Raw genomic sequence first — 14,335 nt, forward strand, 5'->3', positions numbered from 1 at the left:
TCCTAGCCCCTTTATAAGTACACCCTGAACCCAAGTGAGTTATCCTAGCCCCTTTATATGTACTCTCTGACCGCAAGTGAGTTAACCTAGCCCCTTTATATGTACTCTCTGGCCGCAAGTGAGTTATTCTAGCCGCTTTATATGTATTCCCAGACCCCAATTGAGTTACCCTAGTCCCTTTATAAGTATACCCTGAACCCAAGTGAGTTATCCTAGCCCGTTTATATGTACTCTCTGACCGCAAGTGAGTTACCCTAGTCCCTTATAAGTACTATCTGACCCCAAGTGAGTTACCCTAGCGCCTTTATATGTACTCCCTGACCCAAAGTGAGTTACCATAGCCCCTTTTTAAGTACTCCCTGACCCCAAGTGAGTTACCAAAGCCCCTTTATAAGTACTACCAGACCCCAAGTGAGTTACCCTAGTCCCTTATAAGTACTACCAGACCCCAAGTGAGTTACCATAGCCCCTTTATAAGTACTCCCTGACCCCAAGTGAGATACCAAAGCCCCTTTATAAGTACTACCAGACCCCAAGTGAGTTACCCTAGTCCCTTATAAGTACTACCAGACCCCAAGTGAGTTACCCTAGTCCCTTAAAAGTACTCCCTGACCCCAAGTGAGTTGCCATAGCCCCTTTATAAGTACTCCCTGACCCCAAGTGAGTTACCCTAGTTCCATATAAGTACTCCCTGACCCCAAGTGAGTTACCATAGCCCCTTTATAAGTACTCCCTGACCCCAAGTGAGATACCAAAGCCCCTTTATAAGTACTACCAGACCCCAAGTGAGTTACCCTAGTCCGTATAAGTACTCCCTGACCCCAAGTGAGTTGCCATAGCCCCTTTATAAGTACTCCCTGACCCCAAGTGAGTTACCCTAGTTCCATATAAGTACTCCCTGACCCCAAGTGAGTTACCATAGCCCCTTTATAAGCACTCCCTGACCCCAAGTGAGTTATCCTAGCCCCTTTATATGTAGCCTCTGACCGCAAGTGAGTTACCCTAGTCCCATATAAGTACTCCCTGACCCCATGTGGGTTACCATAGCCCTTTTATATGTACTCCCTGACCCCAAGTGAGTTACCAAAGCCCCTTTATAAGTACTACCGGACCCCAAGTGAGTTACCCTAGCCCCTTTATAAGTACACCCTCACCGCAAGTGAGTTACCCTAGTCCCTTATAAGTACTATCTGACCCCAAGTGAGTTACCCTAGCCCCTTTATAAGTACTCCCTGACCCAAAGTGAGTTACCATAGACCCTTTATAAGTACTCCCTGACCGCAAGTGAGTTACCATAGCCCCTTTATAAGTACTCCCTGACCCCAAGTGAGTTACCAAAGCCCCTTTATAAGTACTACCAGACCCCAAGTGTGTTACCCTAGTCCCTAAAAGTACTCCCTGACCCCAAGTGAGTTACCATAGCCCCTTTATAAGTACTCCCTGACCCTAAGTGAGTTACCCTAGTTCCATATAAGTACTCCCTGACCCCAAGTGAGTTACCATAGCCCCTTTATAAATACTCCCTGACCCCAAGTGAGTTACCAAAGCCCCTATATAAGTACTACCAGATCCCAAGTGAGTTCCCCTAGTCCCTTATAAGTACTCCCTGACACCAAGTGAGTTACCCTAGCCCCTTTATAAGTACACCCTGACCCCAAGTGAGTTATCCTAGCCCCTTTATAAGTACACCCTAAACCCAAGTGAGTTATCCTAGCCCCTTTATATGTACCCTCTGACCGCAAGTGAGTTAACCTAGCCCCTTTATATGTACTATCTGACCCCAAGTGAGTTACCCTAGCGCCTATATATGTACTCCCTGACCCAAAGTGAGTTACCATAGACCCTTTATAAGTACTCCCAGACCCCAAGTGAGTTACCCTAGTCCCTTATAAGTACTCCCTGACACCAAGTGAGTTACCCTAGCCTTTTTATAAGTACACTCTGACTTCAAGTGAGTTATCCTAGCTCTTTTATATGTACTCTCTGACCACAAGTGAGTTACCCTAGTTACATAGAAGTACTCTCGGACCCCAAGTGAGTTACTATATCACCTTTATAAGTACTCCCTGACCCCAAGTGAGTTACCAAAGCCCCTTTATAAGTACTACCAGACCCCAAGTGAGTTACCCTAGTCCCTTATAAGTACTCCCTGACCCCAAGTGAGTTACCATAGCCCCTTTATAAGTACTACCAGACCCCAAGTGAGTTACCCTAGTCCCTTAAAAGTATTCCCTGACCCCAAGTGAGTTACCATAGCCCCTTTATAAGTACTCCCTAACCCCAAGTGAGTTACCCTACTTCCATATAAGTACTCCCTGACCCCAAGTGTGTTACCATAGCCCCTATATAAGTACTCCCTGACCCCAAGTGAGTTACCAAAGCCCCTTTATAAGTACTACCAGACCCCAAGTGAGTTACCCTAGTCCCTTAAATGTACTCCCTGACCCTAAGTGAGTTACCATAGCCACTTTATAAGTACTCCCTGACCCCAAGTGAGTTACCCTAGTACCTTATAAGTACTCCCTGACACCAAGTGAGTTACCCTAGTCCCTTATAAGTACTCCCTGACCATAAGTGAGTTACCATAGCCACTTTATAAGTACTACCAGACCCCAAGTGAGTTACCCTAGTCCCTTATAAGTACTCCATGACACCAAGTGAGTTACCCTAGCCCCTTTATAAGTACACCCTGACCCCAAGTGAGTTATCCTAGCCCCTTTATAAGTACACTCTGAACCCAAGTGAGTTATCCTAGCCCCTTTATATGTACTCTCTGACCGCAAGTGAGTTACCCTAGTCCCTTATAAGTACTCTCTGACCCCAAGTGAGTTACCCTAGCCCCTTTATATGTACTCCCTGACCCAAAGTGAGTTACCATAGACCCTTTATAAGTACTACCAGACCCCAAGTGAGTTACCCTAGTCCCTTATAAGTACTCCCTGACACCAAGTGAGTTACCCTAGCCCCTTTATAAGTACACCCTGACCCCAAGTGAGTTATCCTAGCCCCTATATAAGTACACCCTGAGCCCAAGTGAGTTATCCTAGCCCCTTTATATGTACTCTCTGACCGCAAGTGAGTTACCCTAGTCCCATAGAAGTACTCTCAGACCCCAAGTGAGTTACCATATCACCTTTATAAGCACTCATGACCCCAAGTGAGTTATCCTAGCTTCTTTATATGTACTCTCTGACCGAAAGTCAGTTACCCTAGTCCCATAGAAGTACTCCCTGACCCCAAGTGAGTTACCATAGCCCCTTTATAAGTACTCCCTGACCCCAAGTGAGTTACCCTAGTTCCATATAAGTACTCCCTGACCCTAAGTGAGTTACCATAGCCCCTTTATAAGTACTCCCTGACCCCAAGTGAGTTACCCTAGACCCATATAAGTACTCTCTGACCCCAAGTGAGTTACCATATCACCTTTATAAGCACTCCTGACCCCAAGTGAGTTACCACAGCCCCTATATAAGTACTCCCTGACCCCAAGTGAGTTATCCTACCCCCTTTATATGTACTCTCTGACCGCAAGTGAGTTATCCTATCCCCTTTATATGTACTCTCTGACCGCTTGTGAGTTACCCTAGTCCCATAGAAGTACTCTCTGACCCCAAGTGAGTTACCATATCACCTTTATAAGCACTCCTGACCCCAAGTGAGTTATCCTAGCTCCTTTATATGTACTCTGTGATCGCAAGTCAGTTACCCTTGTCCCATAGAAGTACTCCCTGACCCCAAGTGAGTTATCCTAGCCCCTTTATATGTACTATCTGACCGCAAGTGAGTTACCCTAGTCCCTTATAAGTACTCCCTGACCCCAAGTGAGTTACCATAGCCCCTTTATAAGCACTCTTGACCCTAAGTGAGTTACCCTAGTTCCATATAAGTACTCCCTGACCCCAAGTGAGTTACCATAGCCCCTTTATAAGTACTCCCTGACCCCAAGTGATTTACCAAAGCCCCTTTATAAGTACTACCAGATCCCAAGTGAGTTACCCTAGTCCCTTATAAGTACTCCCTGACCCCAAGTGAGTTACCATAGCCCTTTTATAAGTACTACCAGACCCCAAGTGAGTTACCCTAGTCCCTTATAAGTACTCCCTGACACCAAGTGAGTTACCCTAGCCCCTTTATAAGTACACCCTGACCCCAAGTGAGTTATCCTAGCCCCTTTATAAGTACACCCTGAGCCCAAGTGAGTTATCCTAGCCCCTTTTTATGTACTCTCTGACCGCAAGTGAGTTACCCTAGTCCCATAGAAGTACTCTCTGACCCCAAGTGAGTTACCATATCACCTTTATAAACACTCATGACCCCAAGTGAGTTATCCTAGCTTCTTTATATGTACTCTCTGACCGAAAGTCAGTTACCCTAGTCCCATAGAAGTACTCCCTGACCCCAAGTGAGTTACCATAGCCCCTTTATAAGTACTCCCTGACCCCAAGTGAGTTACCCTAGTTCCATATAAGTACTCCCTGACCCTAAGTGAGTTACCATAGCCCCTTTATAAGTACTCCCTGACCCCAAGTGAGTTACCCTAGACCCATATAAGTACTCTCTGACCCCAAGTGAGTTACCATATCACCTTTATAAGCACTCCTGACCCCAAGTGAGTTACCACAGCCCCTTTATAAGTACTCCCTGACCCCAAGTGAGTTATCCTAGCCCCTTTATAAGTACACCCTGAACCCAAGTGAGTTATCCTAGCCCCTTTATATGTACTCTCTGACCGCAAGTGAGTTACCCTAGTCCCTTATAAGTACTCTCTGACCCCAAGTGAGTTACCCTAGCCCCTTTATATGTACTCCCTGACCCAAAGTGAGTTACCATAGACCCTTTATAAGTACTCCCAGACCCCAAGTGAGTTACCCTAGTCCCTTATAAGTACTCCCTGACACCAAGTGAGTTACCCTAGCCTTTTTATAAGTACACTCTGACTTCAAGTGAGTTATCATAGCTCTTTTATATGTGCTCTCTGACCACAAGTGAGTTACCCTAGTTACATAGAAGTACTCTCGGACCCCAAGTGAGTTACTATATCACATTTATAAGTACTCCCTGACCCCAAGTGAGTTACCCTAGTCCCTTATAAGTACTCCCTGACCCCAAGTGAGTTACCAAAGCCCCTTTATAAGTACTCCCTGACCCTAAGTGAGTTACCCTAGTTCCATATAAGTACTCCCTGACCCCAAGTGAGTTACCATAGCCCCTTTATAAGTACTCCCTGACCCCAAGTGATTTACCAAAGCCCCTTTATAAGAACTACCAGATCCCAAGTGAGTTACCCTAGTCCCTTATAAGTACTCCCTGACCCTAAGTGAGTTACCATAGCCACTTTATAAGTACTCCCTGACCCCAAGTGAGTTACCCTAGTCCCTTATAAGTACTCCCTGACCCCAAGTGAGTTACCATAGCCCCTTTATAAGTACTACCAGACCCCAAGTGAGTTACCCTAGTCCCTTATAAGTACTCCCTGACACCAAGTGAGTTACCCTAGCCCCTTTATAAGTACACCCTGACCACAAGTGAGTTATCCTAGCCCCTTTATAAGTACACCCTGAGCCCAAGTGAGTTATCCTAGCCCCTTTATATGTACTCTCTGACCGCAAGTGAGTTACCCTAGTCCCATAGAAGTACTCTCTGACCCCAAGTGAGTTACCATATCACCTTTATAAGCACTCATGACCCCAAGTGAGTTATCCTAGCTTCTTTATATGTACTCTCTGACCGAAAGTCAGTTACCCTAGTCCCATAGAAGTACTCCCTGACCCCAAGTGAGTTACCATAGCCCCTTTATAAGTACTCCCTGACCCCAAGTGAGTTACCCTAGTTCCATATAAGTACTCCCTGACCCGAAGTGAGTTACCATAGCCCCTTTATAAGTACTCCTGACCCCAAGTGAGTTACCACAGCCCCTTTATAAGTACTCCCTGACCCCAAGTGAGTTATCCTACCCCCTTTATATGTACTCTCTGACCGCAAGTGAGTTATCCTATCCCCTTTATATGTACTCTCTGACCGCATGTGAGTTACCCTAGTCCCATAGAAGTACTCTCTGACCCCAAGTGAGTTACCATATCACCTTTATAAGCACTCCTGACCCCAAGTGAGTTATCCTAGCTCCTTTATATGTACTCTCTGACCGCAAGTGAGTTACCCTAGACCCATATAAGTACTCTCTGACCCCAAGTGAGTTACCATATCACCTTTATAAGCACTCCTGACCCCAAGTGAGTTACCACAGCCCCTTTATAAGTACTCCCTGACCCCAAGTGAGTTATCCTACCCCCTTTATATGTACTCTCTGACCGCAAGTGAGTTATCCTATCCCCTTTATATGTACTCTCTGACCGCATGTGAGTTACCCTAGTCCCATAGAAGTACTCTCTGACCCCAAGTGAGTTACCATATCACCTTTATAAGCACTCCTGACCCCAAGTGAGTTATCCTAGCTCCTTTATATGTACTCTGTGACCGCAAGTCAGTTACCCTTGTCCCATAGAAGTACTCCCTGACCCCAAGTGAGTTATCCTAGACCCTTTATATGTACTATCTGACCGCAAGTGAGTTACCCTAGTTCCATATAAGTACTCCCTGTCCCCAAGTGAGTTACCAAAGCCCCTTTATAAGTACTACCAGACCCCAAGTGAGTAACCCTAGTCCCTTATAAGTACTCCCTGACCCCAAGTGAGTTACCATAGCCCCTTTATAAGCACTCTTGACCCCAAGTGAGTTATCCTAGCCCCTTTATATGTACTCTGTGACAGCAAGTCAGTTACCCTTGTCCCATAGAAGTACTCCCTGACCCCAAGTGAGTTACCATAGCCCCTTTATAAGTTCTCCCTGACCCCAAGTGAGTTATCCTAGCCCCTTTATATGTACTATCTGACCGCAAGTGAGTTACCATAGTCCCATCTAAGTACTCCCTAACCCCAAGTGAGTTACCCTAGTTCCATATAAGTACTCCCTGACCCCAAGTGAGTTACCAAAGCCCCTTTATAAGTACTACCAGACCCCAAGTGAGTTACCCTAGTCCCTTAAAAGTACTCCCTGACCCCAAGTGAGTTACCATAGCCCCTTTATAAGTACTCCCTGACACCAATTGAGTTACCCTAGTTCCATATAAGTACTCCCTGACTCCAAGTGAGTTACCATAGCCCCTTTATAAGTACTCCCTGAGCCCAAGTGAGATACCAAAGCCCCTTTATAAGTACTACCAGACCCCAAGTGAGTTACCCTAGTCCCTTATAAGTACTCCCTGACCCCAAGTGAGTTACCATAGCCCCTTTATAAGTACTCCCTCACCCCAAGTGAGTTACGCTAGTTCCATATAAGTACTCCCTGACCCCAAGTGAGTTACCCTAGCCCCTTTATATGTACTCCCTGATCCAAAGTGAGTTACCATAGACCCTTTATAAGTACTCCCAGACCCCAAGTGAGTTACCCTAGTCCCTTATAAGTACTCCCTGACACCAAGTGAGTTACCCTAGCCTTTTTATAAGTACACTCTGACTTCTAGTGAGTTATCCTAGCTCTTTTATATGTACTCTCTGACCACAAGTGAGTTACCCTAGTTACATAGAAGTACTCTCGGACCCCAAGTGAGTTACTATATCACCTTTATAAGTAATCCCTGACCCCAAGTGAGTTACCAAAGCCCCTTTATAAGTACTACTAGACCCCAAGTGAGTTACCCTAGTCCCTTATAAGTACTCCCTGACCCCAAGTGAGTTACCATAGCCCCTTTATAAGTACTACCAGACCCCAAGTGAGTTACCCTAGTCCCTTAAAAGTACTCCCTGACCCCAAGTGAGTTACCATAGCCCCTTTATAAGTACTCCCTAACCCCAAGTGAGTTACCCTAGTTCCATATAAGTACTCCCTGACCCCAAGTGAGTTACCATAGCCCCTTTATAAGTACTCCCTGACCCCCAGTGAGTTACCAAAGCCCCTTTATAAGTACTACCTGACCCCAAGTGAGTTACCCTAGTCCCTTAAAAGTACTCCCTGACCCCAAGTGAGTTACCATAGCCCCTTTATAAGTACTCCCTGACCCTAAGTGAGTTACCCTAGTTCCATATAAGTACTCCCTGACCCCAAGTGAGTTATCCTAGCCCCTTTATAAGTACACCCTGAACCCAAGTGAGTTATCCTAGCCCCTTTATATGTACTCTCTGACCGCAAGTGAGTTACCATAGTCCCTTATAAGTACTCTCTGACCCCAAGTGAGTTACCCTAGCCCCTTTATATGTACTCCCTGACCCAAAGTGAGTTACCATAGACCCTTTGTATGTACTCTCTGACCGCAAGTCAGTTTCCCTAGTCCCATAGAAGTACTCCCTAACCCCAAGTGAGTTACCATACCCCCTTTATATGTACTCTCTGACCGCTAGTGAGTTATCCTAGCCCCTTTATATGTACTCTCTGACCGCAAGTGAGTTACCCTAGTCCCATAGAAGTACTCCCTGACCCCAAGTGAGTTACCATATCACCTTTATAAGCACTCCTGGCCCCAAGTGAGTTATCCTAGCCCCTTCATATGTACCCTCTGACCGCAAGTCAGTTACCCTAGTCCCTTATAAGTACCCTCTGACCACAAGTGAGTTACCCCAGCCCCTTTATAAGTACACCCTGGCCCCAAGTGAGTTACCATAGCCTCTTTATAAGTACTCCCTGACTCCAAGTGAGTAATCCTACCCCCTTTAAATGTACTCTCTGACCGCAAGTGAGTTATCCTATCCCCTTTATATGTACTCTCTGACCGCAAGTGAGTTACCCTAGTCCCATAGAAGTACTCCCTGACCCCAAGTAAGTTACCATAGCCCTTTATAAGTTCTCCCTGACCCCAAGTGAGTTACCCTAGTTCCATAGAAGTACTCTCTGACCCCAAGTGAGTTACCATATCTCCATTATAAGCACTCCTGACCCCAAGTGAGTTATCCTAGCCCCTTTATATGTACTCTGTGACCGCAAGTCAGTTACCCTATTCCCTTAGAAGTACTCCCTGACCCCAAGTGAGTTACCATAGCCCCTTTATAAGTACTCCCTGACCCCAAGTGAGTTACCCTAGTCCCTTATAAGTACTCCCTGACCCTAATTGAGTTACCATAGCCCTTTATAAGTACTCCCTGACCCCAAGTGAGTTACCCTAGTCCCTTATAAGTACTCCCTGACCCCAAGTGAGTTACCATAGCCCCTTTATAAGTACTACCAGACCCCAAGTGAGTTACCCTAGTCCCATAGAAGTACTCTCTGACCCCAAGTGAGTTACCATATCACCTTTATAAGCACTCCTGACCCCAAGTGAGTTATCCTAGCCCCTTTATATGTACTCTCTGACCGCAAGTCAGTTACCCTAGTTCCATATAAGTACTCCCTGACCCCAAGTGAGTTACCAAAGCCCCTTTATAAGTACTACCAGACACCAAGTGAGTTACCCTAGTCCCTTATAAGTACTCCCTGACCCTAAGTGAGTTACCATAGCCCCTTTATAAGTACACCCTGACTCCAAGTGAGTTATCCTAGCCCCTTTATAAGTACACCCTGAACCCAAGTGAGTTATCCTAGCCCCTTTATATGTACTCTTTGACCCTAAGTGAGTTATCCTAGCCCCTTATAAATACTCCCTGACACCATGTGAGTTACCATATCACCTTTATAAGCACTCCTGACCCCAAGTGAATTATCCTAGCCCCTTATAAGTACTCCCTGACACCAAGTGAGTTACCCTAGCCCCTTTATAAGTACACCCTGACCCCAAGTGAGTTATCCTAGCCCCTTTATATGTACTCTCTGACCGCAAGTCAGTTACCCTAGTCCTTTATAAGTACCCTCTGACCACAAGTGAGTTACCCCAGCCCCTTTATAAGTACACCCTGGCCCCAAGTGAGTTACCCTAGTCCCATAGAAGTACTTCCTGGCCCCAAGTGAGTTACCATAGCCCCTTTATAAGTACTCCCTGAACCCAAGTGAGTTATCCTACCCCCTTTATATGTACTCTCTGACCGCAAGTGAGTTATCCTATCCCCTTTATATGTACTCTCTGACCGCAAGTGAGTTACCCTAGTCCCATAGAAGTACTCTCTGACCCCAAGTGAGTTACCATATCACCTTTATAAGCACTCTTGACCCCAAGTGAGTTATCCTAGCCCCTTTATATGTACTCTGTGACAGCAAGTCAGTTACCCTAGTCCCTTATAAGTACTCCCTGACCCCAAGTGAGTTACCATAGCCCCTTTATAAGTACTCCCTCACCCCAAGTGAGTTACGCTAGTTCCATAGAAGTACTCCCTGACCCCAAGTGAGTTACCATATCACCTTTATAAGCACTCCTGACCCCAAGTGAGTTATCCTAGCCCCTTTATATGTACTCTGTGACAGCAAGTCAGTTACCCTTGTCCCATAGAAGTACTCCCTGACCCCAAGTGTGTTACCATAGCCCCTTTATAAGTTCTCCCTGACCCCAAGTGAGTTATCCTAGCCCCTTTATATGTACTATCTGACCGCAAGTGAGTTACCATAGTCCCATCTAAGTACTCCCTGACCCCAAGTGAGTTACCCAAGTTCCATATAAGTACTCCCTGACCCCAAGTGAGTTACCATAACCCCTTTATAAGTACTCCCTGACCCCAAGTGAGTTACCAAAGCCCCTTTATAAGTACTACCAGACCCCAAGTGAGTTACCCTAGTCCCTTATAAGTACTCCCTGACCCCAAGTGAGTTACCATAGCCCCTTTATAAGTACTCCCTCACCCCAAGTGAGTTACCCTAGTCCCATAGAAGTACTCCCTGACCCCAAGTGAGTTACCCTAGCCCCTTTATAAGTACACCCTGACCCCAAGTGAGTTACCAAAGCCCCTTTATAAGTACTCCCTGACCCCAAGTGAGTTACCAAAGCCCCTTTATATGTACTCTCTGACCGCAAGTGAGTTACCCTAGTCCCATAGAAGTAATCTCTGACCCCAAGTGAGTTACCATATCACCTTTATAAGCACTCCTGACCCCAAGTGAGTTATCCTAGCCCCTTTATATGTACTCTCTGACCGCAAGTGAGTTACCCTAGTCCCATAGAAGTACTCTCTGACCCCAAGTGAGTTACCATATCTCCATTATAAGCACTCCTGACCCCAAGTGAGTTATCCTAGCCCCTTTATATGTACTCTGTGACCGCAAGTCAGTTACCCTATTCCCTTAGAAGTACTCCCTGACCCCAAGTGAGTTACCATAGCCCCTTTATAAGTACTCCCTGACCCCAAGTGAGTTACCCTAGTCCCTTATAAGTACTCCCTGACCCTAATTGAGTTACCATAGCCCTTTATAAGTACTCCCTGACCCCAAGTGAGTTACCCTAGTCCCTTATAAGTACTCCCTGACCCCAAGTGAGTTACCATAGCCCCTTTATAAGTACTACCAGACCCCAAGTGAGTTACCCTAGTCCCATAGAAGTACTCTCTGACCCCAAGTGAGTTACCATATCACCTTTATAAGCACTCCTGACCCCAAGTGAGTTATCCTAGCCCCTTTATATGTACTCTCTGACCGCAAGTCAGTTACCCTAGTTCCATATAAGTACTCCCTGACCCCAAGTGAGTTACCAAAGCCCCTTTATAAGTACTACCAGACACCAAGTGAGTTACCCTAGTCCCTTATAAGTACTCCCTGACCCTAAGTGAGTTACCATAGCCCCTTTATAAGTACACCCTGACTCCAAGTGAGTTATCCTAGCCCCTTATAAATACTCCCTGACACCATGTGAGTTACCATATCACCTTTATAAGCACTCCTGACCCCAAGTGAATTATCCTAGCCCCTTATAAGTACTCCCTGACACCAAGTGAGTTACCCTAGCCCCTTTATAAGTACACCCTGACCCCAAGTGAGTTATCCTAGCCCCTTTATATGTACTCTCTGACCGCAAGTCAGTTACCCTAGTCCTTTATAAGTACCCTTTGACCACAAGTGAGTTACCCCAGCCCCTTTATAAGTACACCCTGGCCCCAAGTGAGTTACCCTAGTCCCATAGAAGTACTTCCTGGCCCCAAGTGAGTTACCATAGCCCCTTTATAAGTACTCCCTGACCCCAAGTGAGTTATCCTACCCCCTTTATATGTACTCTCTGACCGCAAGTGAGTTATCCTATCCCCTTTATATGTACTCTCTGACCGCAAGTGAGTTACCCTAGTCCCATAGAAGTACTCTCTGACCCCAAGTGAGTTACCATATCACCATTATAAGCACTCCTGACCCCAAGTGTGTTATCCTAGCCCCTTTATATGTATACCCTGAACCCAAGTGAGTTATCCTAGCCCCTTTATATGTAGTCTCTGACCGCAAGTGAGTTACCCTAGTCCTTTAAAAGTACTCCCTGACCCCAAGTGAGTTACCATAGCCCCTTTATAAGTACTCCCTGACCCCAAGTGAGTTACCCTAGTTCCATATAAGTACTCCCTGACCCCAAGTGAGTTACCATAGCCCCTTTATAAGTACTCCATGACCCCAAGTGAGTTACCAAAGCCCATTTATAAGTACTACCAGACCCCAAGTGAGTTACCCTAGTCCCTTATAAGTACTCCCTGACCCTAAGTGAGTTACCATAGCCCCTTTATAAGTACTCCCTGACCCCAAGTGAGTTACCCTAGTCCCTTATAAGTACTCCCTGACCCCAAGTGAGTTACCATAGCCCCTTTATAAGTACACCCTGAACCCAAGTGAGTTATCCTAGCCCCTTTATAAGTACACCCTGAACCCAAGTGAGTTATCCTAGCCCCTTTATATGTAGTCTCTGACCGCAAGTGAGTTACCCTAGTCCCTTAGAAGTACTCTCTGACCCCAGTGAGTTACCATATCACCTTTATAAGCACTCCTGACCCCAAGTGAGTTATCCTAGCCCCTTTATATGTACTCTCTGACCGCAAGTCAGTTACCCTAGTCCCATAGAAGTACTCCCTGACCCCAAGTAAGTTACCATACCCCCTTTATATGTACTCTCTGACCGCAAGTGAGTTATCCTAGCCCCTTTATATGTACTCTCTGACCTCAAGTGAGTTACCCTAGTCCCATAGAAGTACTCTCTGACCCCAAGTGAGTTACCATATCACCTTTATAAGCACTCCTGACCCCAAGTGAGTTATCCTAGCCCCTTCATATGTACTCTCTGACCGCAAGTCAGTTACCCTAGTCCCTTATAAGTACCCTCTGACCACAAGTGAGTTACCCCAGCCCCTTTATAAGTACACCCTGGCCCCAAGTGAGTTACCCTAGTACCATAGAAGTACTTCCTGGCCCCAAGTGAGTTACCATAGCCCCTTTATAAGTACTCCCTGACCCCAAGTGAGTTACCAAAGCCCCTTTATAAGTACTACCAGACCCCAAGTGAGTTACCCTTGTCCCTTAAAAGTACCCCCTGACCCCAAGTGAGTTACCATAGCCCCTTTATAAGTACTCCCTGACCCCAAGTGAGTTACCAAAGCCCCTTTATAAGTACTACCAGACCCCAAGTGAGTTACCCTAGTCCCTTATATGTACTCCCTGACCCTAAGTGAGTTACCATAGCCCCTTTATAAGTACACCCTGACCCCAAGTGAGTTATCCTAGCCCCTTTATAAGTACACCCTGAACCCAAGTGAGTTATCCTAGCCCCTTTATATGTAGTCTCTGACCGCAAGTGAGTTACCCTAGTCCCTTAGAAGTACTCTCTGACCCCAAGTGAGTTACCATATCACCTTTATAAGCACTCCTGACCCCAAGTGAGTTATCCTAGCCCCTTTATAAGTACACCCTGAACCCAAGTGAGTTATCCTAGCCCCTTTATATGTAGTCTCTGACCGCAAGTGAGTTACCCTAGTCCCTTAGAAGTACTCTCTGACCCCAGTGAGTTACCATATCACCTTTATAAGCACTCCTGACCCCAAGTGAGTTATCCTAGCCCCTTTATATGTACTCTCTGACCGCAAGTCAGTTACCCTAGTCCCATAGAAGTACTCCCTGACCCCAAGTGAGTTACCATACCCCCTTTATATGTACTCTCTGACCGCAAGTGAGTTATCCTAGCCCCTTTATATGTACTCTCTGACCGCAAGTGAGTTACCCTAGTCCCATAGAAGTACTCTCTGACCCCAAATGAGTTACCATATCACCTTTATAAGCACTCCTGACCCCAAGTGAGTTATCCTAGCCCCTTTATATGTACTATCTGACCGCAAGTGAGTTACCATAGTCCCATCTAAGTACTCCCTAACCCCAAGTGAGTTACCCTAGTTCCATATAAGTACTCCCTGACCCCAAGTGAGTTACCAAAGCCCCTTTATAAGTACTACCAGACCCCAAGTGAGTTACC

Source organism: Prorops nasuta, unplaced genomic scaffold (genome assembly GCF_024137725.1).
Source record: "Prorops nasuta isolate Cenicafe-Biocafe unplaced genomic scaffold, Cenicafe_Pnas_1.2 PNAS00029, whole genome shotgun sequence".
In the NCBI taxonomy this organism is placed as follows: Eukaryota; Metazoa; Arthropoda; class Insecta; order Hymenoptera; family Bethylidae; genus Prorops; species Prorops nasuta.